The sequence below is a fragment of the Hemiscyllium ocellatum genome, chromosome 7 (assembly GCF_020745735.1).
Source record: "Hemiscyllium ocellatum isolate sHemOce1 chromosome 7, sHemOce1.pat.X.cur, whole genome shotgun sequence".
NCBI lineage: Eukaryota > Metazoa > Chordata > Chondrichthyes > Orectolobiformes > Hemiscylliidae > Hemiscyllium > Hemiscyllium ocellatum.
Genome location: NC_083407.1, coordinates 77,420,428 through 77,445,734, shown reverse-complemented (window position 1 = coordinate 77,445,734; position 25,307 = coordinate 77,420,428). Strand labels below are relative to the sequence as shown.

The 25,307-nt window shown below is 40.8% G+C and overlaps 1 protein-coding gene across 3 annotated transcripts in view; it reads right to left on the bottom strand.

The window, feature by feature from the left end:
- Window positions 1-25,095, bottom strand: part of gulp1b (GULP PTB domain containing engulfment adaptor 1b) — a 386,308-nt gene extending 361,213 nt beyond the window's left edge. For 2 of the 3 annotated variants that reach the window (XM_060827353.1, XM_060827355.1), the window contains exon 1: window positions 24,849-25,095. The gene's annotated coding sequence lies outside the window, so the exon portion shown is untranslated. Of the gene's footprint in view, window positions 1-24,075; window positions 24,634-24,848 lie in introns of those variants that run through there. The other variant, XM_060827354.1, reaches the window with a different exon arrangement.
- Window positions 25,096-25,307: the final 212 nt, after the last annotated feature.

The window sequence follows — 25,307 nt, the reverse complement described above, 5'->3', positions numbered from 1 at the left end:
AATGTCAAACAGATTCTGTCTTTATGAGAAAGTGAGCATTGCAGATACTGGAGATCAGAGCCGAGAGTGTGGTGCTGGAAAAGTAGGACAGGCAGCATCCGAGGAGCAGGACAATCGACGTTTCCTGATGAAGAGCTTATGCCCGAAACGTCGATTCTCCTGCTCCTTGGCTGCTGCCTGACCTGGTGTGCTTTTCCAGCACCACACTCTCGATTCAGACTTTACCCTCTCCAGGAAAGTTTCTTTTTTCAACACTGCAAGTTTTCCTTAAGTAATACCAGAGTTTTGCTGTGAATTGCAAACATGCATACTGCCAAAGTTGCTATCTGATCTTCTCTATAATAAAGATGAGCAGTGACACAGTCTTATCCCTATTATTAGTACAAAATCTGGAAACTTATGTAGGGCATGTATTTCTAGTGGGAGTTCCAATCTCAAGAAGAAACAATGAGTTAGTGTCAGAGAGATTGTCAGCACTCATACAGACCCTTCAGCCGAACCTGTCCATGCTAACCAGATATCTTAAATTAATCTAGTCCCATTTGCCAGCATGTGGCCTATTTCCTTCTAAATCCTTCCTATTCATGTACCCATCCAGATGTCTTTTAAATGTTTTAAGTCTACCAGCCTCCACCGCTTGTTCTGGCAACTCATTCCACACATGCACCACCCTGTGTGTGAAAAGGTTGCCCCTTAGTCCATTTTAAATCTTTCCCCTTTCACCCTAAACCTATACTTTCTAGTTCTGGACTCCCCCACCCCAGGGAAAAGACCTTATCTATTTACCCTATCCATGTCCCTAACGATTTTATAAACTTCTATAAGGTCACCCCTCAACCTCCAATGCTCCAGGGAAAACAGCCACAGCCTATTCAGCCTCTCCCTATAGCTCAAATCCTTGTAAATCTTTGCTGAACTCTTTCAAGTTTCAATACACCCTTCTGATAGGAAGGAGACCAGATTTGCATGCAATATTCCAAAAGTGACCTAACCAATGTCTTGTACAGCCGCAACATGACTTCCCAACTCCTCCACTCAATCCTTTGGCCAATAAAGGAAAGCATCCCAAACGCCTTCTTCACTATCCTATCTAGCTGCAACTTCACTTTCAAGGAGCTATGAACCTGCATTCCAAAGTCTCTTTGTTCAGCAACACTCTCTAGGACCTTACCATTAAGTGTATAAGTCCTGCTAGGATTTGCTTTCCCAAAATGCAGCACCTTGCATTTATCTGAATTAAACTCCATCTGCCACTTCTCAGCCCATTGGCCCATCTGATCAAGATCCTGTTGTAATCTGAGGTAACCCTCTTCATTGTCCACTACACCTCCAATTTTGGTGTCATCTGCAAACTTACTAACTGTACCTCTTATGCTCTCATCCAAATCATTTATGTAAATGACAAAAAGTAGAGGACCCAGCACCGATCCTTGTGGCACTCCACTGGTCACAGGCCTCCAGTCTGAAAAACAACCCTCCACCATCACTTTCTACCTTTTGAGCCAGTTTTGTATCCAAATGGCTAGTTCTCCCTGTATTCCACGAGATCTAATTTTGCTCACCAGTCTCCCATGGGGAACCTTGTCAAACACCTTACTGAAGTCCGTCAACAAATGGTGTTGCATTATCTACTTTCCACAAAACACTAAAAACATTTCCCAAAGAAATCTGCACCATTTGAAACAAAATAAAGTTATGAATTTCACAATGCTATGTTCAAACATATCCCCAGAATTATAACTTATCACTTTTTAGCTTGTTCAGGAAGGTTGTGGACTCTGATACTTCAACTGATTCCAAGATGGCAGAGGCATCAGCGAGGTGGATGCAGTGACGACTGATGGCACAGAACGTGGCAACTTTGACATTGGTTAGTCTGGCGCAGGCAGCAGCGATGCACATGACTTAAAGTGGTATTGTTGGTGGGTCCAGTGCAGGTTGGGATGCGGAACCCTCCTCAATTGTGATCTGGACATTCCCTTTTCCTTTTGTTTCTGTTTCTTTAATTAGATTAGATTTGATTCCCTACAGTGTGGAAACAGCCCCTTCGGCACAACAAGTCCACAATAACCTTCTGAAGAGCAGACCCATTCCCCTACCTTTACCCCTGACTAATCCACCTAACACTACCGGCAATTTAGCATGGCCAATTCACCTAACCTGCACATCTTTGGACTGTGGAAGGAAACCGGAACACCTGGAGGAAACCCACGCAGACATGGAGAGAATGTGCAAACTCCACACAGACAGTTGCCTGAGGTGGGAATCGAACCAAGGTCCCTGGCACTGTGAGGCAGCAGTGCTATCCACTGAGCCACCATGCCACCAATTTTGGCTCTTGCTTTTAATTCTCACTATTCTATTATAGGATGGTGCCAGAGAGTGGCAATTCTACACTTCTCACTGTAGTCCTGTACTCTACCACTCGGGTACATGTAACAATAAAATCAAATCTAACATTCATTGGTTTGGTGAAAGATGTTTAAAGTTAACAACCAGAAATCACATCTCTGCATTCTGACTCATGTGTTCATGTGTTCTCTGCAGAATTTCCCTGAAATGTCAGCTGTACATTAACAGGAACTGAAGGGTAGAAAGTGGGATTATTATTATCCTCGAGGATAATTTACTTCTCCTCAAGTCTCAAAAGCTTTTATTTCAAGCAAATGAAGAAAACCACAAACATATTAATTATTGCGCTCTTCGGTTCCAAGTATCTCAAAGATAAACAGAAACAGTGAAGAGAAAACCCCTTATCACTTTGGAAGGGAAATCTATCATTGCTGGTAACATCCTTGTTTATCTCCTCTGTAAGCATGACCAGATGTTATCTTGCTGACATTCTTACTTTTCGTTGTTGCTGTAAATTCAATCAAAGTAATCTCCCCCATCCCCCCACTTAACCAATTCGGAAGGATGTCAATTATTTTATATGAAATTAGATACTACATAAATGAACTTTTCAATTTTTTATGGAAGTATTTTTTAGTTGTTAAAATTTATTCTAATCATATTGGACACATTCAACAGCACAGCACTAGAGGATACATTTTGTTTCTGTGCTCCTCATATAGATTGAAAGTGCCCTTCAGGAATATTATCCATCTTGCACAAATCACACTCAATGAACTGCTTTGACTCATCACATCTGTGCTAGCTCTTTAAAAGAGTAGTGCTTAGTCTCATCTTGTTGCTTTTTGACTGCAACGTTGAAGTTCATCATTCTCAAATAACTGCCCAACTCCCTTTTCAAATTATTTATGAAATTAGCTTGCACCATTTATTCAGCGGCAACATTCTACATATTAACAGCTCTCAGTGATAAATAAAGTTTTTCTCATCCCTCCTCTAGATCATTTTTCAGTGATGTCAATTCTATCATTTCTTGTCACTGAGCTGCTCATCGCAGGGAATAATTTATCTCCATCTAACAGAACCTCTTATCATCCTCAGCATCTCTATTAGCTAAGTTCTTGAGATATCCTAATTTTTTCAACCTATCCTTGTAACTAAAGTATTTATAAACAAAAATCATAATTTTTTTTAGAAATCAAAATTTGCTCTTCAAGGAATTGCGTAAATGGACGTTAATGGTTTTGCTCATCCAGGAGTTTCAAAATTATACCATTTTTAGAAAACTGTCTTTTCTGCACTAACCCTTGCAAAGTGCATCACTTCACAGCTCACTTCAATTAGTTCAATAGATATTTCATTAACCTAATGGGTACAATTATCTTCATCAATGTGTAATATGTTGCCAAGCTTCCTATCTTATTAGACGTAAGGAACAGCATAAAGGTTAAGTCCAGGCCATTTATAAAAATGGAAAAGGAATGCACTCAAAACTGATCCTTAAAAAAGAAGCATCTCCCATTTTAAAGCACATCTAGGCTTTCCTTCCTGTCAGCAAGCTTATTTTGTGACTGTGCCATGCATTTTCTTAATAAAGTCTCCTGTCAAATATCTTCTTAAAGTCCATATAATACAAAATCTTCTGCACTACCTTAACCAACTTGGTGTTATCTTATCAACAAATTTAATCCACACAATTTGTCTTCAACTAATCCATTCTAGCTGTCCTTTATTAACCTATGCCTTCTCAAATAAAAGTTTATTTAGCTCCAGGAAATGGTTTCCATTATCAATGTCAGGCTCACTGGCTGGCAGTTTCCCAATTTATCCCACTCTCCTCTTGTGAATTTACGTATAAAACCACCAGATCTCCAGCACCAATCTGATATCCAATAAGAATTGTTAGATTGTGTCCAATCTCTGTTATATCTATTTTGGTTTCTTTCTATAATTTAGGAGGAAATCCATCTGGACCAGGTGACATGCACCTTTCTCCACTATGCAGATCCTTGTTAATTCATTAAAAAGACAATTTCCTCCTAAATGTTTTAACCAACACTGGGGTGGCACAGTTGCTCAGTGGTCAGCACTGCTGCCTCACAGTGCCAGGGATTCCACCCTCGGATGACTGTCTGTGTGGAGTTTGCACTTTCTGCTCATGTCTGTGTGGGTTTCCCCCGGGTGCTCTGGTTTCTTCTCACAACCAAAGGTGTGCAGGTTAGGTGGACAGGCAATGCTAAATTGCCCATAATTTCCAGGGATGTGCAGGTAAGGTGGATTAGTCATGGGGAGTGCAGGGTTACAGGGATAAGATAGGGGGGTGGGGTGGTCGTTGGATCCGAATGGGATAATTTTCAGAAGGTTGGTATGGACACAATGGACCTAGTGACCTGCTTCCACACTGCAGAGATTCTAACACAATGGATACTGTGCCAAGAGATGCTGAAAGATAAGAACAAGAAAGAAAGATGAAGTCTTACTGCAAGGATGGCTTCAAAATGAGTCAAGAACTGTTGAATGCCTTTGTAATGATCCTGCCAAAAATAAGCACCAGAGCTTCCAATCCCTCTCCGCACCAAGAAAGCAATTAAAATATAGCTTTTAATTGTTTCAAATCTATCTTCTCATACCTTCTACATTCCAGGGGCCTGCTCCCCATCTCCCATTTAGATATCTCTGTGTTCACAAACACCACAGTAACAATGCAGGTGTTTTCTGGATCCCCACTAAATCCAACACCTCTTTCAGACAATGTTTTCCAATTCAAGCATCCCTGCAAGTGACCATAGATCAAGGACCAAAGGTATCAGATTCTTCCTCTGCAGTACTCACAGGAGACTATAATCTTTTCATCTTAAGTGCTGACAGATTCCGGGAGTTGACTTCATAATATTGCTAGATCCTAAGGCACCAGTTCAGTATTATCAAATATTGAACTCGATCTCTTGCTAATGGTCCCATGGCTATCCCCAATGTTTATGACTGATCCTGGTATTTGGCGCAACACTCTCAATTTTATAAAACCCCAATAAATTATGCAGGAAAATATTTGATGGTCATTCTTCAAAAGGTGTTACAAGCAACTAATATCCAAATTAAATGATGTCAATAACTTGTGGAAATTAACTCAAAATTAATGTCATTGCTTTGGAAAAGAAAAAAAAGAGTTAAAAAACAAAAATAGCAGTTTAAATAAGCTCTCCTGCACAATAAAATCTGTATAAATGTCCTCTGGCTTCATCAACACACTTCAGTACGTAGTGCTGAAGTGAAAGGAAAAGTAAAACTATTATTGCTACCCCTGTGCAGAGTAATGTGAAAACTTAAAGTTCAAGAGTAAAAACAAAAAAATCCTGAAATTATTCAGCAGGACAGACACATTTGTTGCACAGAAATATATTTAATGTTTCAGATTGACGTCCTTACATCAGAACGCTTCAGGAGGCATGAGAACTCAGGATTGTCCCGATTAAAGGACATCTCAATCTGAAGCATTAACTGAGTTTCTCTCTCTACCCATGTTTCTGACCTGTTGAGTGCTTCCAGGTTTTTGCTCTATTTCCCATTTGGCTTCTTCATTAAAGTTCAAGAATAAAAGTTCAAGAAACTTTTAGTTTAGGCTACAATATTAATTCTTTACCAATTCTAAATGATGAAGAAATGTAATTATGCAATTTGAAAAAAATCTCTTTGTAAACAATGTGCAATTTAATTCATGTGCTGAATGCTTATTTCTTAATTGGTCACAAAAATTCAAAAGAACAAGTTCAATAATTCAGTGTGCTGTCAAATCAAAAGAGTGTTTGAAAGAAAACAATCCAGTGGCATGTACATAAAACATGTTCATAAAATGACAAAAAAATGAATACTGGATATAGGCCTGAGCTGGAAGGTTCTTTTCCGATGTTTCGTCACTATACTAGGTAATATCTTCAGTGAGCTTCCAGATGAAGCACTCCTGGCATTTCCTGCTTTCTATTTATAGGTTTGGGTTTCCTTGCGTTGGTGATATCATTTCTTGTGGTGACAACATTTCCTATGGTGATGTCATTTCCTGTTCTTTTTCTCTAGGGATGGTAAATGGTCCCCAAGTCAATGTATTTGTCGATAGAGTTCTGATTGGAATGCCATGCTTCTAAGAGTTCTCGTGCATGTCTCTGTTTGACTTGTCCTAGGATGGATGTGTTGTCCCAGTTGAAGTGGTGTCCTTCCTTATCTGTATGTAAGGCTACTAGTGAGAAAGGGTCATGTTGTTTTGTGACTAGTTGATGTTCATGTATCCTGATGGCTAGTTTTGTGCCTGTTTGGCATCCAATATAGTGTTTGTTACAGTTCTTACATAGTATTTATTAAATGACATTAGTTTGGCTTATTGCATGTATAGGGTCTTTCAAGTTCAATAACTGCTGCTTTAATGTGTTGGTGGGTTTGTGGGCTACCATGATGCTAAGGGGTCTGAGTAGTCTGGCAGTCATTTCCAAAATGTTTTTGATGTAGTAGAGACTGGCTAGGGCTTCTGGACGTGTTTTGTCTGCTTGTTTGGGTTTGTTGCTGAGAAATCGGCAGACTGTGTTCACCAGGTACACAATATCTTTGAATACATTGTATTAGGTGATTTTCCTCTGCCCTGCATAGTTCCTCTGTACTGCAGTGTGTGGTGGCTCATTGAAATAATGTTCTGATGCAGCTTCATTTGTGGGTGTTGGGATGATTTCGTCTGTATGTGTTTTTTTCTTGTAGATGCTGGTTTGAAGTTCCTCGTTGGCTGTTCACTGTACTATAACATCTAGGAATGGCAGTTTGTTGTTGTTTTCCTGTTCTTTCATGAATTTCATGCCAGTAAAGGTATTATTGATGGTCTTGAAGATTTCCTCTAATTTGTTTCGTTTAGTGATGACACAGATTTCATCCATGTAGCGGACCCAAAGTTTGGGTTGGATGGTTGGCTGAGCTGTTTGTTTGAGTGGGAAACAACAATAAACTGTCATTCCTAGGTGTCACAGTAGAGGAACAGCCAATGGGGAACTTCAAACCAGCATCTACAGGAAAACCACACATATGGACCAAATATTAAACTACAGAAACAATCACTCCATCATCCACAGATGAAGCTGCATCAGAACATTATTTCAATGAGCCACCATATACTGCAGTACAGAGGACCAACGCAGAGCAGAGGAAAATCATCTATACAGTGTATTCAAAAAGAATGGGTATCCAATGAACACAGTCCACTGATTTCTCAGCAACAAACCCAAACAAGCAGACAAAACTGTCCAGAAAGCCTAGCCACTCTCCCCTACATCAAAGACATTTCGGAAATGACTACCAGACTACTCAGACCCCTTGGCAACACGGTAGCCCACAAACCCACCAACACACTAAAGCAGCAGCTATTGAACTTGAAAGACTCTATACAGGCAATAAGCAAAACTAATATCATTTAACAAATACCATGCAAGAACTGTAACAAACACTATATTGGATGGTCAAACAGGCAGAAAACTAGTTATCAGGACACATGAACATCAACTAGCCACAAATAGACATGACCCTCTCTCACTAGTATCCTTACATACAGATAAGGAAGGACACACTTCGACTGGGACAACACAACCATCCTAGGACAAACCAAACAGAGAAATGCATGAGAATTTCTCAAAGCATGACATTCTAACTGGAACTTGATTAACAAATACATTGACTTGGAATTCATTTACCACCCCTGGAGAAAAAGGACAGGAAATGACATCACTATAGGAAATGATGTCACCACGGGAAATGACATCACCAACACAAGGAAACCCAAACATATAAATAGAAAGCCGGAAATGTTAGCAGTGCTTAGTCTGGAAGCTCACTGAAGATGTTACCGAGTATGGTGACAAAATGTCTGAAAATGAACCTTCCAGCTCAGCAAGCAAACCTACATCCAGAACCTCAACCTGAGCTGAAAATAGTTTCAAAACTCGCCAAAAAACTGAACTCTGCAGTGAAGGAGAAACCTAAAGCTCCACATAATTATCCAGCTGACAAGTGCTAAGCTTCTAAAATTGCATTAGCAGATGAAACAGTCATGCCTACCAGAAACATAACAGTTCCAATACATCATTTTAGTTGCTAGGTGTTGCACCAAGCCAATCTATATTAATATCACATCTGCTAGAAAACCATGGAGTTCAAATTGTCATGAACAGGTAAATTATTTTCCCATTACTTGGATGAGCATTAATAATTTGCACACAATGCCACGGGCAAAATCCATTGATACTAGTCCAAAATCAAGTAACAATTAATGAGAATCATTCATCCTCATGAACAAAATAAATCCACGCAATTAAATTTATGTACGCACTCTATGGTTGCTAAAGCACAAAGGAAAAAAATAATTATTTTTTGAAACACAAGCAACAAAAATTTTGTGATTAAAAATAATTGCAAAACTAGAAATACAAATCTGCCCCTTGTATTTACAGACATATTTCCTCCATTGGCTCAAAGGTGATATAAGCAAATTGATTCACAATATCTCATCAATCCAGACATGGCACACTGAACACTGTAATTTCAACAGTGTTGCGATATCTTGCAAAAAAAATGATCCGAGCTACCTGAATTGTCTTCCCCACAAAAAAACTATGTTTTCTCACTGTTATCATGAAATAAGAATTAGGAGGTATAGGCCATTCAGTCCCTTAAAACAATTTGATAAGATTATTCCTGATCAATTTGTGACTACCCCAATGCCTATTGACTCCCTTGTCAAGGAAGAACCCATCTAACCCATCCTTAAAAATAATTAATGATCCTGTCACCACTATTTTCCTCCAAAGTTTAAGTTGTTTTAGTTTTCATTTTTGGTCAAGGAATTCAAACTAGAATGAGAGAAGACATACATTGTCACATGATCTCTCCACCAAAAGTGAATTGCCAGAGGTAAACCTATCCTTTTGAGATAGTTTGATACCATTTGAAAATTGGGTGGGTTAGGATAGCTACAAGTTAAGCCCTTCTACGTTAAGCACTTTTTTTTTGAGTTATTCTACTATATTCAATAAAGGTAATATAAAACCCAGTTGCTTATTGGGAACCAATTAAGACAACGAGTCCCATGCACCAGACTGTGCTGAGCCAGGGAAAAGCATGTCGACAGCCTACATAGTTCAAAACATAAATGAGTGTTCATTTAAAAAATGCTTCATTTAAAAGTTTATTTTGTATAACATAATTCTGAATATTTTAAACAGAAAAGAAAAACAACAGTTCATTAATGTCATTATTTAATTTGATTTGTAATCTATTAAGCACTTTTTTTTGTATAAGCATGCTTCGGAGGACTTCTTGTTATAGAGTGTCCTGAATATGTGACAAAACCGCAGGAACAAAAGAGCTATGAATCTATGCCATTTTTACTTCTATATTCTGACAGCTGTTTGCAAAAGAACTGCCATTCAAGAATTCAAAACAAAAACACAAAAGGTTGGACTGTACTTGAATATCACCTCAACTGGCAGCAATACCCTGCAAACACTTGAACCGAGAGAGATAATTTCTGACAAGTGGAACCCCGATAGCCATATATATATATATTTGATGGTGCTGCTAATGAGCCGAGCAAGGCCTCCTCACACCAGCAAACTAGTTTATTAATAAACATAAATTAGGTATTTCATGAATCTGGGTTTGATCAGGGACTATTAATGAACAAAATACCCCAGTTCTCTCTTTTCCTTCCCTCCAATTTCAAGGTCAAAACAGAAATCATTCATATTACAAAATGTTCAAATTCTGATACTCAGTATACCTTCAAACTCCTTTCGAAAAAAAATCATAAAATGAGATTACGCTCAAGGATGTAGATAATAATTCTACTCAGCTGTCTGTATCAGAATAGTGAGAGTTGTGAGCAGCATTGAGATAAGTCCATGTCAGTAGTTCAACTCAAGTATCTTCTCCCAAGTGGAATGAAGCTTAGTAACAAGGACGCATTTCTTAAAAAGCAAACACTATGATATAGTTTCCCAATTTAATAGAACAGAACTTTCTGACAGCGGTGTACGGAAGCAAAAAAGTGAACCTGTAACATTCGGTCACATAGATAAAAACAGGTTTTGTAGGGTAACGCCAGAAGCATCCAGAATAAGGTGGGTGAACTTGCAGCATGGGTTAGTATCTGGGACTTCGATGTTGTGGCCATTTCGGAGACATGGTTAGAGTAGGGACAGGAATGGTTGTTGCAGGTTCCAGGATTTAGGTGTTTCAGTAAGAACAGAGAAGATGGTAAAAGAGGGGGAGGTGTGGCATTGTTGGTCAAGGACAGTATTACAGTTGTGGAAAGGATGTTTGCGGACTCATCAACTGAGGTAGTATGAGCTGAAATTAGAAACAGGAAAGGAGAGGTCACCCTGTTGGGAGTTTCCTATAGACCATCAAATAGTTCCAGAGATGTAGAGGAAAGGATAGCAGAGATGATTCTCAATAGGAGGGAGAGAGACAGGGTAGTTGTCATGGGGGACTTCAACTTTCCAAATATTGACTAGGAACACTATAGTACGAGTACTATAGATGGATCAGTTTTTGTCCAGTGTGTGCAGGAAGGTTTCCTGACAGTATGTAGACAGGCCAGCAAGGGGCGAAGCCACATTAGACTTGGTACTAGGTAATGAGCACGGTCAGGCGTTAGACTTGGAAGTAGGTGAGCACTTTGGTGATAGCAATCACAATTCTGTTATGTTTACTTTAGTGATAGAAAGGGATAGGTGTATACCACTGGGTAAGAGGTACAGCTGGAGGAAAGGCAATTACAATGCAATTAGGCAAGATTTAGGAAGCATAGGATGGAGAAGGAAACTGCAGAGGATGGGCACATTAGAAATGTGAAGCTTATTCAAGGAAAAGCTCCTGTGTGTCCTAGATAAGTATGCACCTGTCAGGCAGGGAGGAAGCTGTAGAGCACGGGAGCCATGGTTTACAAAGGATGTGGAATCTCTGGCCAAGTAGAAAAAAAGAGTCTTATGTTAGGATGAGATGTGAAGGCTCAGTTAGGGCACTTGAGGGTTACAAGGTAGCCAGGAAAGACCTATAAAGAGAGACCTCAGAAGAGCCAGGAGGAGACATGAAAATTTGTTGGCGGATAGGATCAAGGTAAACCCTAAGGCTTTCTATAGGTATTTAAGGAATAAAAGAATGATGAGAGTAAGATTAGCAACAATCAAGGATAGTACTGGGAAGTTGTATGTGGAGTCACAGGAGATAGGGGAAGCACTAAATAAATATTTTTCAACAGTATTCACTCTGGAAAACGACAATGTTGTCGAGGAGAATACTGAGATACAGCCTACTAGACTAGGTGTGATTGAGGTTCACAAAGGAAAAGCTATTAGAAATCCTGCAGAGTGTGAAAATAGATAAGTCCCCTGGGCCAGATGGGATTTATCCTAGGATCCTCTGGGAAGCCAGGAAGGAGATTGCCGAGCCTTTGGCATTGATCTTTAAATCATCATGGTCAACAAGAATAGTGCCAGAAGACTGGTGGATAGCAAATGTGGTTCCCCTGTTCAAGAAGGGGAGTAGAGACAATCCTGGTAATTATGGACCAGTGAGCCTTACTTCAGTTGTTGGTAAAGTGTTAGAAAAGGTTATAAGAGAGGATTTAAAATCATCTAGAAGAGAATAATTTGATTAGGGATAGTCAGCACGGTTTTGTGAAGCGTAGGTCATGCCTCACAAACCTGATTGAGTTCTTTGAGAAGGTGATCAAACAGGTAGACGAGAGTAAACTGGTTGATGTGGTGTACATAGATTTCAGCAAGGTATTCGATAAGGTTCCCCACAGTAGGCTATTGTACAAAATGCGAAGGAATGGGATTGTGGGAGATATAGCAGTTTGGATCAGTAATTGGCTTGCTGAAAGAAGACAGAGGGTGGTGGTTGATGGGAAATGTTCATCCTGGAGTCCAGTTACCAGTGGTGTACCGCAAGGTCGGTGTTGGGTCCACCGCAGTTCATCATTTTTATAAACGACCTGGATGAGGGCGTAGAAGGATGGGTTAGTAAATTTGCAGACGACACTAAGGTCGGGGGAGTAGTGGATAGTGACGAAGGATGTTGTAGGTTACAGAGACTTATAGATAAGCTGCAGAGCTGGGCTGAGAGGTGGGAAATGGAGTTTAATGTGGACAAGTGTGAGGAGATTCACTTTGGATGGAGTAACCGGAATGCAGAGTACTGGGCTAATGGTAAGATTCTTGGGAGTGCAGATGACCAGAGAGATCTCGGTGTCCATGTACACGGATCCTTGAAAGTTGTCACCCAGATTGACAGGGTTGTTAAGAAGGCATACAGTGTTTTAGATTTTATTAATAGAGGGATTGCGTTCCGGAACCATGAGGTTATGCTACAACTGTACAAAACTCTAGTGTGGCCGTACTTGGAATATTGTGTACAATTCTGGTCACCACATTATAAGAAGGATGTGAAAGCTTTGGAAAGGATGCAGAAGAGATTTACTAGGATGTTGCCTGGTATGGAGGGAAGGTCTTACGAGGAAAGGCTGAGGGACTTGAAGCTGTTTTCGTTAGAGAGAAGAAGGTTGAGAAGTGACTTAGTAGAGATATATAAGATAATCAGAGGGTTAAATAGGGTAGACAGGGAGAGCTGCAAATGTGTTGCTGGTCAAAGCACAGCAGGCCAGGCAGCATCTCAGGAATAGAGAATTCGACGTTTCGAGCATAAGCCCTTCATCAGGAATAAGAGAGAGAGAGCCAAGCAGGCTAAGATAAAAGGTAGGGAGGAGGGACTAGGGGGAGGGGCGATGGAGGTGGGATAGGTGGAAGGAGGTCAAGGTGAGGGTGATAGGCCGGAGTGGGGTGGGGGCGGAGAGGTCAGGAAGAGGATTGCAGGTTAGGAGGGCGGTGCCGAGTTGAGGGAACCGACTGAGACAAGGTGGGGGGAGGGGAAATGAGGAAACTGGAGAAATCTGAATTCATACCTTGTGGTTGGAGGGTTCCCAGGCGGAAGATGAGGCGCTCCTCCTCCAGCCGTCGTGTAGTTGTGTTCTGCCGGTGGAGGAGTCCAAGGACCTGCATGTCCTCGGTGGAGTGGGAGGGCCTTTTTCCAAGTATGGTGACGGCGAGCACAAGGGGGCATAGCTTTAAATTGAGGGGTGATAGATATAAGACATATGTCAGAGGTAGTTTCTTTACTCAGAGCAGTAAGGATATGGAATGCTTTGCCCACAAAGGGAGTAGATTTGCCAACTTTATGTACATTTAAGTCATCATTGGACAAACATATGGACGTGCATGGAATAGTGTAGGTTGGATGGGCTTCAGATTGGTATAACAAGTCGGCGCAACATTGAGGTCCAAAGGGCCTGTACTGCGCTGTAATGTTCTATGTTAATGGGCTGAAACATACTTGCCAGTTTCCAACCACTCATAGGGCTAGTTTATTGGCCTGGAATTTCCTCCATAAAAACAACACAAAATATTGGACATAAATGTGCTTCATTTCTATGTCCACTCTGTCTCAGTGAAATGTTTACATTCAAATTTACTGTGAGTCACATTAGAATATGTTTAAACAATAAAATGACCATATGACAGTACAAACAACTAAGTCCCAAGGAAAGCACCAAAGTTACACCTTTAATATCTGAAAAATACAAAAATGAAAGTCTCAACTACCATTTGGGAACTCGGAGGATCAAGGGTGATCCATTCGTAAATGTGGTTTCAGATCTACTTCCAGGCTTCACCCCATAACGTTGACTCGTCTTCCATTAAGAATCTCCATCTTTTATGTAGCACTCCACACAGTTAAAGGAGCTTTATCATCTTTAAATTTGGGATTATGCAAAAGGGCATAAAAATGCATCAAAAGAGAAAAAAAAACACACACAAGTGAGGATGAATGCTTTAAAAAGGTGGCGAAAATTTGATTTGTGCTGAACTTGAAAATCTGCCGCAATTGTAGTAGAATCTTTGAACAAGCACTATCCTAAGAAGCTGATAGTTAAGGCTGAGTGAACTATAGAGTTTTCTTTAATTCAGTCATGGGATGTGGACAACACTTGTTAGGCTGGCATTAACATTTTCAATTGCCCTGGAGAAGCTGGTTGACAGCAGAATTCCTGAACCACTACAATCAGTGTGTTGCACACTGTTCAAATAGTGCATGTTAAGAATGGGGTTCTAAGATTTTGACCCAACAGCAGTGAAAGAACGGAGTGCTGGGTCCACTACTTTTCATCGTTTATATAAATGATTTGGATATGAGCATAAGAGGTATAGTTAGTAAGTTCGCAGATGACACTAATATTGGAGGTATAGTGGAAAGTGGAGAAGGTTACCTCAGATTACAACAGGATCTTGATCAGATGGGCAAATTGGATGAGAAGTGGCATTTGGTGTTTAATTTAGATAAACGGGAGGTGCTGTGTTTTGGGAAAGCAAATCTTAGTAGGACTTATACAGTTAATGGTAAAGTCCTCAGGAGTGTTGCTGAACAAAGAGACGTTGGAGTGCAGCTTCATACCTACTTGAAAGTACAGTTGCAGGTAGATAAGGTAGTGAAGGTGATGTTTGGAATGCTTTCTTTTATTGGTCAAAGTATTGAATACAGGGATTAGGAGGTCATGTTGCAGCTGTACAGGACATTCGTTAGGCCACTATCGAAATATTGCGTGCCATTCTGGTCTCCATTCTATCGGAAAGATGTTGTAAAACATGGAAGGGTTCAAGGATGTTGCCAGGATTGGAGGATTTGAGCTACAGGGAGAGGGTGAATAGGCTGGATCTGTTTTCCCTGGAGCATCGGAGGCTGAGGGGTGACTTTGTAGAGGTTTATAAAATCATCAGGAGCATTATTAGGATAAATAGACAAAGTCTCTTCCCTGGAGTGGGGGAAAGCAGAACCAGAGGGCATAGGTTTAGGATGAGGGGAAAAGATATAAAAGAGACCTAAAGGGCAACGTTTTCATGCAGAAGGTGGTACACGTATGGAATGAGCTGCCAGAGGAAGTGGTGGAGGCTAGTGCATCTGGATGCATATATGAATAGGAAGGGTTTGGAGGGATATGGGCCAGGTGCTGGCAGGTGGGGCTAGATTGACCTGGGGTATCTGGTTGGCATGGACAGGTTGAACCGATGGGTCTACTTCTGTGCTGTACATCTCTATAATTCTAATGTATTTCCAAGTCACAATGGCCTAAAGGGAAGGGTGGTGATGTTGTCATGTTTCTGCTTCCCTTATGCTTGCGATTAGATGGTGTATTCACAAGAGCCTTGATGAGTTGTTGCGGCGCATCTTGTAGATGGTATTCTCTGCTGCCACTGTGTTTCATAGGGGAAGGAATGAATATTGAAGCTCTTAAACGGAGTGCTGATTAATCAGCCTACATTGTACTGGATGGTGCTGGAGCTGCACTCAATCAGGCAAGTCGAGAGTATTTTACAATCCTGACTTGCTCCTGGTGATGGATAGGCCTTGAGAGAGTTACTTGCCACAGAATTCACAATATCTACCTGCTCTTTTGCCACAGATGTACTTTAATTTTGAGTAGAAAGAAAGATCGACAGCCGACCTGATAGGATCGAGGACTGCTTGGCATTGTATAGTGATATGTGCAACTCTGAACCAAGATAGCACAATCTTTTAGGCCTCAGAATTTGTTTTGCTTGTCTCAAGGCAAGTAGGGAGGAAATTCAATGCTATTCCATCTACATCAACACTACTTTGCATACTCCAAATCAAAATTTGCCATTCATTACTTTGGAGAGCAAGACCGTGAATAGTAAATACTGTTCAATATAATATCAGAAAATTGTACATCATGAAACAACAGAAAGTGGAAATCAACCAAACCAAACAGTTAACGCTGCCAAGTTTATGTTTGAATTTCCATTGCACAGCAAAGGCCAAAAGAAAAAGAACAAGGTTAAAGTAGATTAAAAGATCTCACCATTGAATGGATGTAAGAAAAAGTAACTGGCACACTGCTGAAAACAAAAAGAGAACAATTAGAGCAATTAGGAAACGTGAGCGAAGGGGAAACTTATGATACGTTTGCTGGTGTCCCGATGACCTGTGAGACAGCTGAACCAATACACCCTGGGGAATAGTGAGCTTCCTCCAGGGAGCTATTACATTGTATGTTCACAGCTCACTGTTAATCTGATGATAAGAGCAGGAGGACCAATTTTGAGTGAGCCCCTGCAGTAGTGAGTAGAGTGGGTTCTTTCTTGATTATATGCTTTATTGAGCTATGTCTCTTGATTAAACTTAAAATATAAGCCATACATATTAGATTAGAATCCCTACAGTGTGGAAACAGGCCCTTCAGCCCAACAATTCCACACCGACCTTCCGAAGAGTAACCCACCCAGACCCATTTGCCTCTGACTAATGCACCTAATACTATGGGCAATTTAGTATGGCCAATTCACTTGACCTGCACAGTTTTGGACTGTGGGAGGAAACCAGAGCACCTGGAGGAAACCCACACAGAAACGGGGAGAATGTGCAAACTCCACACAGACAGACTGTCACCCAAGGCTGGAATTAAACCTGGGACCCTGGTGCTGTGAGGCAACAGTGTTAACCACTGAGCCAGCGTGCCACCCCATGGTATTAATTTAACCTGGAGCAATGTTTTGTAGAGGAATAGGACAGTGCTATTTTCTGGGTCTGTAGATTGAAAGAAGCAAAAATGGCCCTTAGTGGAGTGCTATTTAGGAGCTTAGGGAGAGTTTACGGGTTACTGAGGATTATATCTGCATTAAATGCCATTGGTTGTGAATTCTATCAGATCAAATGGAGAGGCAGTTAGAGGCAATGAGGAATTTACAAGAGCAAGAGGATGTGATGGATGGCAGTTGTAGGAAGGAGGGAAAGTCTCAGATACAGTCATATAGATGGGTTAACTCCAGTGAAGGTGAGAGAGGTCAGCAGGAGTCTTCAATGGTTATCCCCATTTCAAACAAGTATGCAGTTTTGGAAAATGTGGGGGGTGATGGATTCTCAGGAGAATGTAGCATGAACAACCAAGTCTCTGGTATTGAGACTGCCTCAGATGTAATGAGAGATACATCAGGTTCAAAGCAATCGACTATCTTAGGGGACTCTTTAGTCCGAGGTACAGACAGACGTTTCTGCGGCCAGTAGCGAAAAATCAGAATAGTGCATTGCTTTCCTGGTGCCAGGATCAAGGATGTCTCGCAGAGTGTGCAGGATGTTCTCAAGGGGGAGAGGGGCCAGCAGGAGGTCATTGTCCACATTCGAACCAATGACATAGGAAGGGAAAAGGTTGAGATTCTGAAGGGAGATTACAGAGAGTTAGGCAGGAATTTTAAAAGAAGGCCCTCGAAAGTAGTAATATCTGGATTACACCCGTTGCTACGAGCTAGTGACAGCAGGAATAGGAGGATAGAGCAGATGAATACATGGCTGAGGAGGATGAATATATGGGAGGAGGATTCACATTTTTGGATCATTGGAATCTCTTTTGGGGTAGAAGTGACCTGTACAAGAAGCACGAATTGCACCTAAATTGGAAGGGGACTAATATACTGGCAGGGAGATTTGCTCGAGCTGCTCGCGAGGATTTAAACTAGTTAGGTGAGGTGGGACCCAGGGAGATAGTGAGGAAAGATTTCAATCTGAGACGGGTACAGTTGAGAGGAAAGGCGAGTCAAACAAACAGTCAGGGCAAGCAGGGACAAGGTAGGACTGATTAATTTAACTGCATTTATTTCAATGCAAGAGGCCTAACAGGAAAGGCAGATGAACTTAGGGCATGGTTAGGAAAATGGGACTGGGATGTCATAGCAATTTCAGAAACATGGCTCAGGGATGGACAAGACTGGCAGCTTAATATTCCAGGATACAAATGCTACAGAGGAAGGTTAGAAAGGGAGGCAAGAGAGAAAGGGGAGTGGTATTTTTGACAAGGGATAGCATTACAGCTGCACTGAGAGAGGATATTTCCAGAAATACATCCAGAGAACTTATATGGGTGGAACTGAGAAATAGGAAAGGGGTGAGCACCTTATTGGGATTGTATTATAGACCCCCCAATAGTCAGAGGGAAATTGAGAAACAAATTTGTAAGGAGATCTCAGTTATCTGTAAGAATAATAGGGTGGTTATAGCAGGGATTTTAATTTTCCAAACATAGACTGGGACTGCCATTATGTTAAGGGTTTAGATGGAGAGGAATTTGTTAAGTGAGTATAAGAAAATGTTCTGATTCGGAATGTGGATGTACCTACTGAAGAAGATGCAAAACTTGACCCACTCCTGGGAAATAAGGCAGGGCAGGTGACTGAGGTATCACTGGGGGAGCACTTTGCAGCCAGCAGCCATAATTCTATTAGTTTTAATATAGTGATGGCAAAAGGATAAACCAGATCTAAAAGTTGAAGTTCTAAATTGGAGGAAGGCCAATTTAAATACTTTCGAAAGAGTATAAAGGCAGTAGGAGTATACTTAAGAGAGAAATCAGGAGGGAAAATAGAGGACATGAGAAAGCTTTGGCAAACAGAGTGAAGGAGAATCCAAAGGGTTTTTACAAAATCATTAAGGACAAAAGGGTAACTAGGGATAGAATAGGGCCCCTGAAAGATCAGCAAGGCGGCCTTTGTGCGGAGGCACAGGAAATGAGGAAAATACTAAATGAGTGTTTTGCATCAGTATTTACTGTGGAAAAGGACATGGAAGACATATAATGTAGGAAATAGATTATGACATCTTGGAAAATGTCCATATTACAAAGAAGGGAGTGCTGGATGTCTTGGAATGCATAAAAGTGGATAAATTCCCAGGACATGATCAGGTGTACCCTAAAGCTCTATGGGAAGCTAGGGAAGTGATTACTGGGCCTCTTGCTGAGATATTTGTGGCATCGATAGTCACAGGTGAGGTGCTGGAAGAGTGGAGGTTGGCTAACATGGTGTCACTGTTTAAGAAAGTGGTAAGGACAAGCCAGGGAATTATAGATCAGTGAGCCTGACGTCGGTGGTGGGCGAGGTGTTGGAGGGAATCCTGAGGGACAGGATGTATATGTATTTGGAAAAGCAAGGACTGATGAGGTATAGTCAACATGGCTTTGTGCATGGGAAAGCATATCTCACAAACTTGATTGAGTTTTTTGAAGTTGTAACAAAGAGGAGTGATGAGAGCAGAGTGGTAGATATGATTTATATGGACTTCAGTCAGGCATTTAACAAGGTTCCCCGGGGAAGACTGGTTAGCAAGATTAGATTTCATGGAATACAGGGAGAACTAGCCATTTGGGTACAGAACTGCCTCAAAGGTAGAAGACAGAGGGTAATGGTGGAGGATTGTTTTTCAGACTGGAGGCCTATGATCAGTGGTATGCCACAAAGATAGGTGCTGGATGCACTGCTTTTCATAATTTATATGAATGATTTGGTTGTGAGCATAGGAGATACAGTTAGTAAGTTTGCAGATGACACCAAAATTGGAGATATAGTGCACAACGAAGAAGGTTACCTCAGATTACAATAAGATCTTGATCAGATGGGACAATATGCTGAGAAGTGGCAGGTGGAGTTTAATTTAGATAAAATGTGAGGTGCTGCATTCTGGAATAGCAAATCAGAGCAGGACTTATACATTTAATGGTAAGATCCTATGGAGTGTTGCTGAGTGTTCCTTGAAAGTGGAGTCGCAGGCAGACAGCATTGTGAAGAAGGCATTTGGTATGCTTTCCTTTATTGGTCAGTGTTGAGTATCTGAGTTAGGATGTCATGTTGTGGCTGTGCAGGACATTAGTTAGTTCAGTCATTTTTGGAATATTGTGTGCAATTCTGGTCTCCTTCCTATTGGAAGGATGTTGTGAAACTTGAAAGGGTTGAGAAAAGATGTACAAGGATGTTGCTAGGTTTTGAGGACTTGAGTTCAACGGAAAGGCTGGGGCTGTTTTCCCTGGGGCATCGAAGGCTGAGGAGTGACCTTAGAGGTTTCTTAAGTCATGAGTGGCATGGATACGGTAAACAGACAAGGTCTTTTCCCTGAGGTGGGAGAGTCTCGAACTAGAGGGCATAGGTACAAGGTGAGAGGGGAAAGATATAAAAGGGACTACATTTTCTGGTAGAGGGTGGTGTGTGCTGCACTGCCAGAGGAAGTGGCAGAGGCTCATACAATTGCAACATTTAAAAGGCATCAAGATGGGTATATAAATAGGAAGGATTTAGAGGAGTATCAGCCAAGTGCTGGCAAATGGGAAGAGATTAGGTTAGGATCTCTGGTCAGCATGGACGAGTTGGACCGAAGGGTCTGTTCTCGTGCTGTATGTCTCTATGACTCTATTTGGTTCAACATGAAAAAAAAAGTTCCAAGCACGATATTTGAAAGATATGATCTTGGACATTTATTTTTCATGTTAATTAAAGGCACTAAAGATGCAGCAATTTTTTTACAGGAGATGAAAGGTGATCCCAAGATATTCACAGATATTCAGGAACTGGATAAATAATGACTGCACAGAATATCAAATACAACTGTTACATCTTGGAGGAGCACAATAAAGAAGGCTGATTGCCCATATTTTCACTTTGTAAAACAGCCAAGTAAAATTGAACTGGAATATTAATACATACAAACTCATAAGAGTTTTTAAAAGTTAAGACTGTCCACAGAGCAAATAGTGAAATAATGTTTTGGCATTTTAATGCCAGTGACAGTTTTAAATTGATGAGCCGTTAAGAAAAAGGCAAGGATAATTTTTTTCATGCAAAACGTTTGCTGAAGCATTGAATGTCCAACTGGGAACAATTAATCCAAAGACCATTGCTGTTTTATGAGAAAAATAGATAAATATTTGCAGTATAGGAAGACACAGGATAATGGGAAAGAACTTTGATAGTTGGATTAATTATGGATGAACAGAGTTAGCAGGGACAAAATATACAATGCAGCGTTTTGGACTATTATAAATGTGTATGGTTCTATTATAAAAATCCAATGAAACAATAGCAAGTCATCTGAAAATGTTGCAGTACTTATCATAAACTGTTAAGCCAACTATATCAGATGTTGAAAACAGATCAGTGAAAGAATTTCAGTCAAGAAACAATTAAAATTGAGTAAAAAGCATATTCTTATGGTGGCGGGGTGAAGAAAACTAGAACATCAGTTGTGGTAGTAGCTTTAGGTTTTGTAACGAACATTCTCCCGCATAACCTCCCTGGTCTCTCTTATCAATTGACCTCACATTGCTTACAAACTGGAGTGCCCAGGATCTCATGAAGCATAATGGAAGAAATTATGAAACAATAATATGAAAGCAAACTACTGTGGATGCTGCAGATCTGAAATGAATGCAATGCAGAAAGCACTAGAGAAACACAACTGTAGCTCTTGCAGCATCTGTGAACAGAGATACAGATCATTCCCAACCCTTGTTTTCATTATTTGCCCTATTGATACCCACTATAAGTACAGAAGTTCTCATAAATATATTACACATGTTAATCTACCAGTTCTTTGTCACTTACTATCTTACAATATGAGATTGTGAGCAAATAAATGCTACAATGTTGTTATTCTTACAGAAGGCAGACTTGAAACACATTCTTATAAATCCATGAATGAACAGATTTCAAATTCACAGTATAAACTCAAAATCACCGCAAACATAAATGCAACTTCACTGATTGTCCACTGAATATCAAAGTTCAGCTGTTCCAATGTTTTGTTCTACTATTTGCTCTGAGACTGTTATCCAAGGTTTGTAATATGTAAAAGCTGAGCCAACCAAGTCCCAAATTCCAAATCTCATCCTACTGAGGTATTTCCAAAGGCTTACCTGGAGAACTGTGCACAATTTGTTTCTTATGCATCCATTAATGTAAAATGACCAGAACAACCAAACCTCCCAGGATTTCCTACCAATTCAAAAGCTACAAACATGCAATATGCACAGTATCACTGTTTGAATATTGAAGGTAAAATCAGTGCCAATTCCCTCTCTGTGTAACTAACAAAACTAAACTTAAGGGAATAAGCTTGATTTTACTGTTGATGTTTTAAAATATAGGCAAAATACCACATTTATAAAAGGAAAATGTTTTGAGTTGAAAATAATTCCAGCTCAGGCTAAAGTTAATTTATAGATACCAGTGCAAAGAGATCAAATAGACCAATGTAGAAGGATTGTTTCCACAAGGTAAGTAACCTGATTGAATTTTTCAATTATTGTGCTCACGTCAGGTGGCACAATCCAAGTAGTTTATGTTGAACTATTCAAACAAAATGTACATTAACAATCCAGCATGGATTAGAATCAAGAAACAAAGATAGAAGCTGACAACTGTCCCAACAGAGCAAACATGACGAATCCCACCACCAGAAACTCTCCACAAGCTTAAGGTCACTCAGTCTCTCTGGACAACCTATTGGGAGAGCTCTTCCTCTTTGCTCCATCACAATCAGTTTTGTCTCCAGCTACCCAACTAAGCAGGACATCTTTCTAAATTTCACTCTCCTTGGTTTCATTGGTTCTATGTATAAATCTTTCAGCATTCAATTTAACAGTCACAAAGGAACGAAGACCTGACATCTGGGTAGCAGAAACCAGCAGCTCTCTTTGAGCTTGAATCACTGCAAGTAATTTCCAGTCACAACAAAATGTTAAAAGCAGGAGAAATGTTTGCTACTGAAGAGACAAGAAACCCCCCCCCCCCCCCCCCATTTGGACATTTACTTGTGGTTGAAGATAGCACTATCCAAACTGATTATACACTGAATGACAGCCACTAAATATCTGCTCCTCCATCAGTCTGATGGAAAAGGGGGCAGTTGGCAAAAAATTACTTTTCTGATATGTAATTTTAACAGAGAGCAACTCACAGCGAGGGACAGCAGCAGCAGCAATCATTTACTTTTATTGCTACCAGTAACTTACCCACAGAAACAGGGAATGAACCATTATGCAAGATTATATTGACAGTCTCTGAAGATACATGTGCTGCCTTTATTTTGTTGCAGGGTTGCAATGTAAAGTGGGGCTTACAGAAAGCACTGTGTAAACCAAAAGACTATGATCAACAGGACTATGAGACTGAAACTCATATCTACCTCTGCACTCTGTAGAACAATGCTTTTGTTAAAAAAAAGCGTGTCTAAGAAACTAAAAACTACATCAACACCATTAGAAGCTGACAAAAGCAAAGCAAAGGTATTACTTCGAGGTTAGTCTCCTGACATACAACAGCACTGTGATAACTCTTCCTGACACTGACATGCTAAAAATCAGAATGAATGCAGAATCAATCCCTTGACGGATAATGATTAATCATTGCTGTAAATGGTCAACATCAAAAGACCAGCAATTCCCATGCCAGTAACTAAACCTTCTTCACTGCAAAAAAACCCCAAAATGCTGGTTAAGAGAGCTTTGTCAACAGTTTTGAAATAAACAAACAATATGAAACAACGCAGGAGTAACTGTTTCACTTATAACACAAACATTGGCTCTATAAACAGTTTAAGCTCCATCAATTGCAGGCGCCAACCAAGTACAAGTCTTGAATAGACCCACCCCTCTATTAAGTCTTAACATTATCGAATATAGATTGCTACAAGCTTTCATTCCGGACTGCCTCAAGTCCATTTGACAAACATATGCATTAATTAAGCAAAGAACAGGCCATTTAATTTCGCATACTTCAGTTATAAGCAGAAACGACATTCCAGTACCTCTTAGTGAAACTGTAATTCCAAAAAAAAGGTTCTGAACTTAATAGCACAGCCTTCAGAACTAGCCAGTCCTCGCGGATGTGAGAGCCACTTTATGCAGATCCCTTAAACAATGCACTTAGAAGCGAGCAGGTTAGAGTATGTGAGGACCCCTAGCCGCACACACTGAGCTGAGCTCCTCAGTTTTCACAGGCAGCTTCCCTCCCGGACACGGGCATGGGCTAGGGGGCGCGCTTCAACACACGCGCGTCTACGCAGAAAGCTCATCACCGCGAAATCTCCGAGATTTTTAAAAAAAATAGATTCCGTGCTACAAAAGTTAAAAAGTGTGAGGCTGGTTAAAGTTTCAGAGTCTAAAGCAGAGAGAAGCGCAGTGTCCGGGTAAGTTTCTGTGTGAAGGAGCTGGAGACACAGCCAAAGGCATATCCAGCAGAAGTTTCTCTCTCTCTCTCTCTCCGTGTTTTCATCTTCAGGCGTGTCGCCCTGTCCAGCCAGTGGCCTCCTCCTGCCCAAACAGACCAGCGCTGGAGATAAACAGAGCCCAGACAGACTGTCCTCTTCTGTACTGCACTTGTTCCCAATCGGTGTTAACCCCAAGTTTCAAGCAGTGGACTTGACTGCAGCCGCTCTCTTCCAATCTCTCTCACAGACACACAACACACACACACAGGACAGTTTCAACGAATATCTCAATGCAACAACAACGCTCTTTCCAATACTAGAAGTCAACTACTAAAAGATTTTTCTTAAACAAAGTTGTAAGTAGCGCCTACTTTGTCTCAGTCTTGTTCTTTTGGATGATTCGCAGCGCCCCTCTTTTTTTTTGGTTGTTGCTAGGTTTACCAGTGTTTCCCCTTCCCTCCGGAATCTCTGAGGTTGGAAAGTTGAATGACGTAAAGCCGGCCAGCACACTGTGCTGTACACAAGGCGCCAGCTTCAAAATCCACAGTGTGCATTCCGTTTAAAGAGGGTGAAAGGCTGACCTCCCAATGTGACCATCTGCATAGCATCCAGTGTCCTGTTATATCCGCGACTTCGCGTTTCTGGATGTTGCTGGGAAAAGGCGTCACGGCGCTTGATCAATCACCCAGGAGAACACAAAACCATGCTAGATCGTCTCGTCAGAGTAGAAAATCCCTGCGCTTGAATCCTCATCCACATTATTTGAAAGGCTGCCATAAATGGAAGGCAATATCAGAAGAGTCATTCTGAGGATTGCAAGGAGCTAGCGT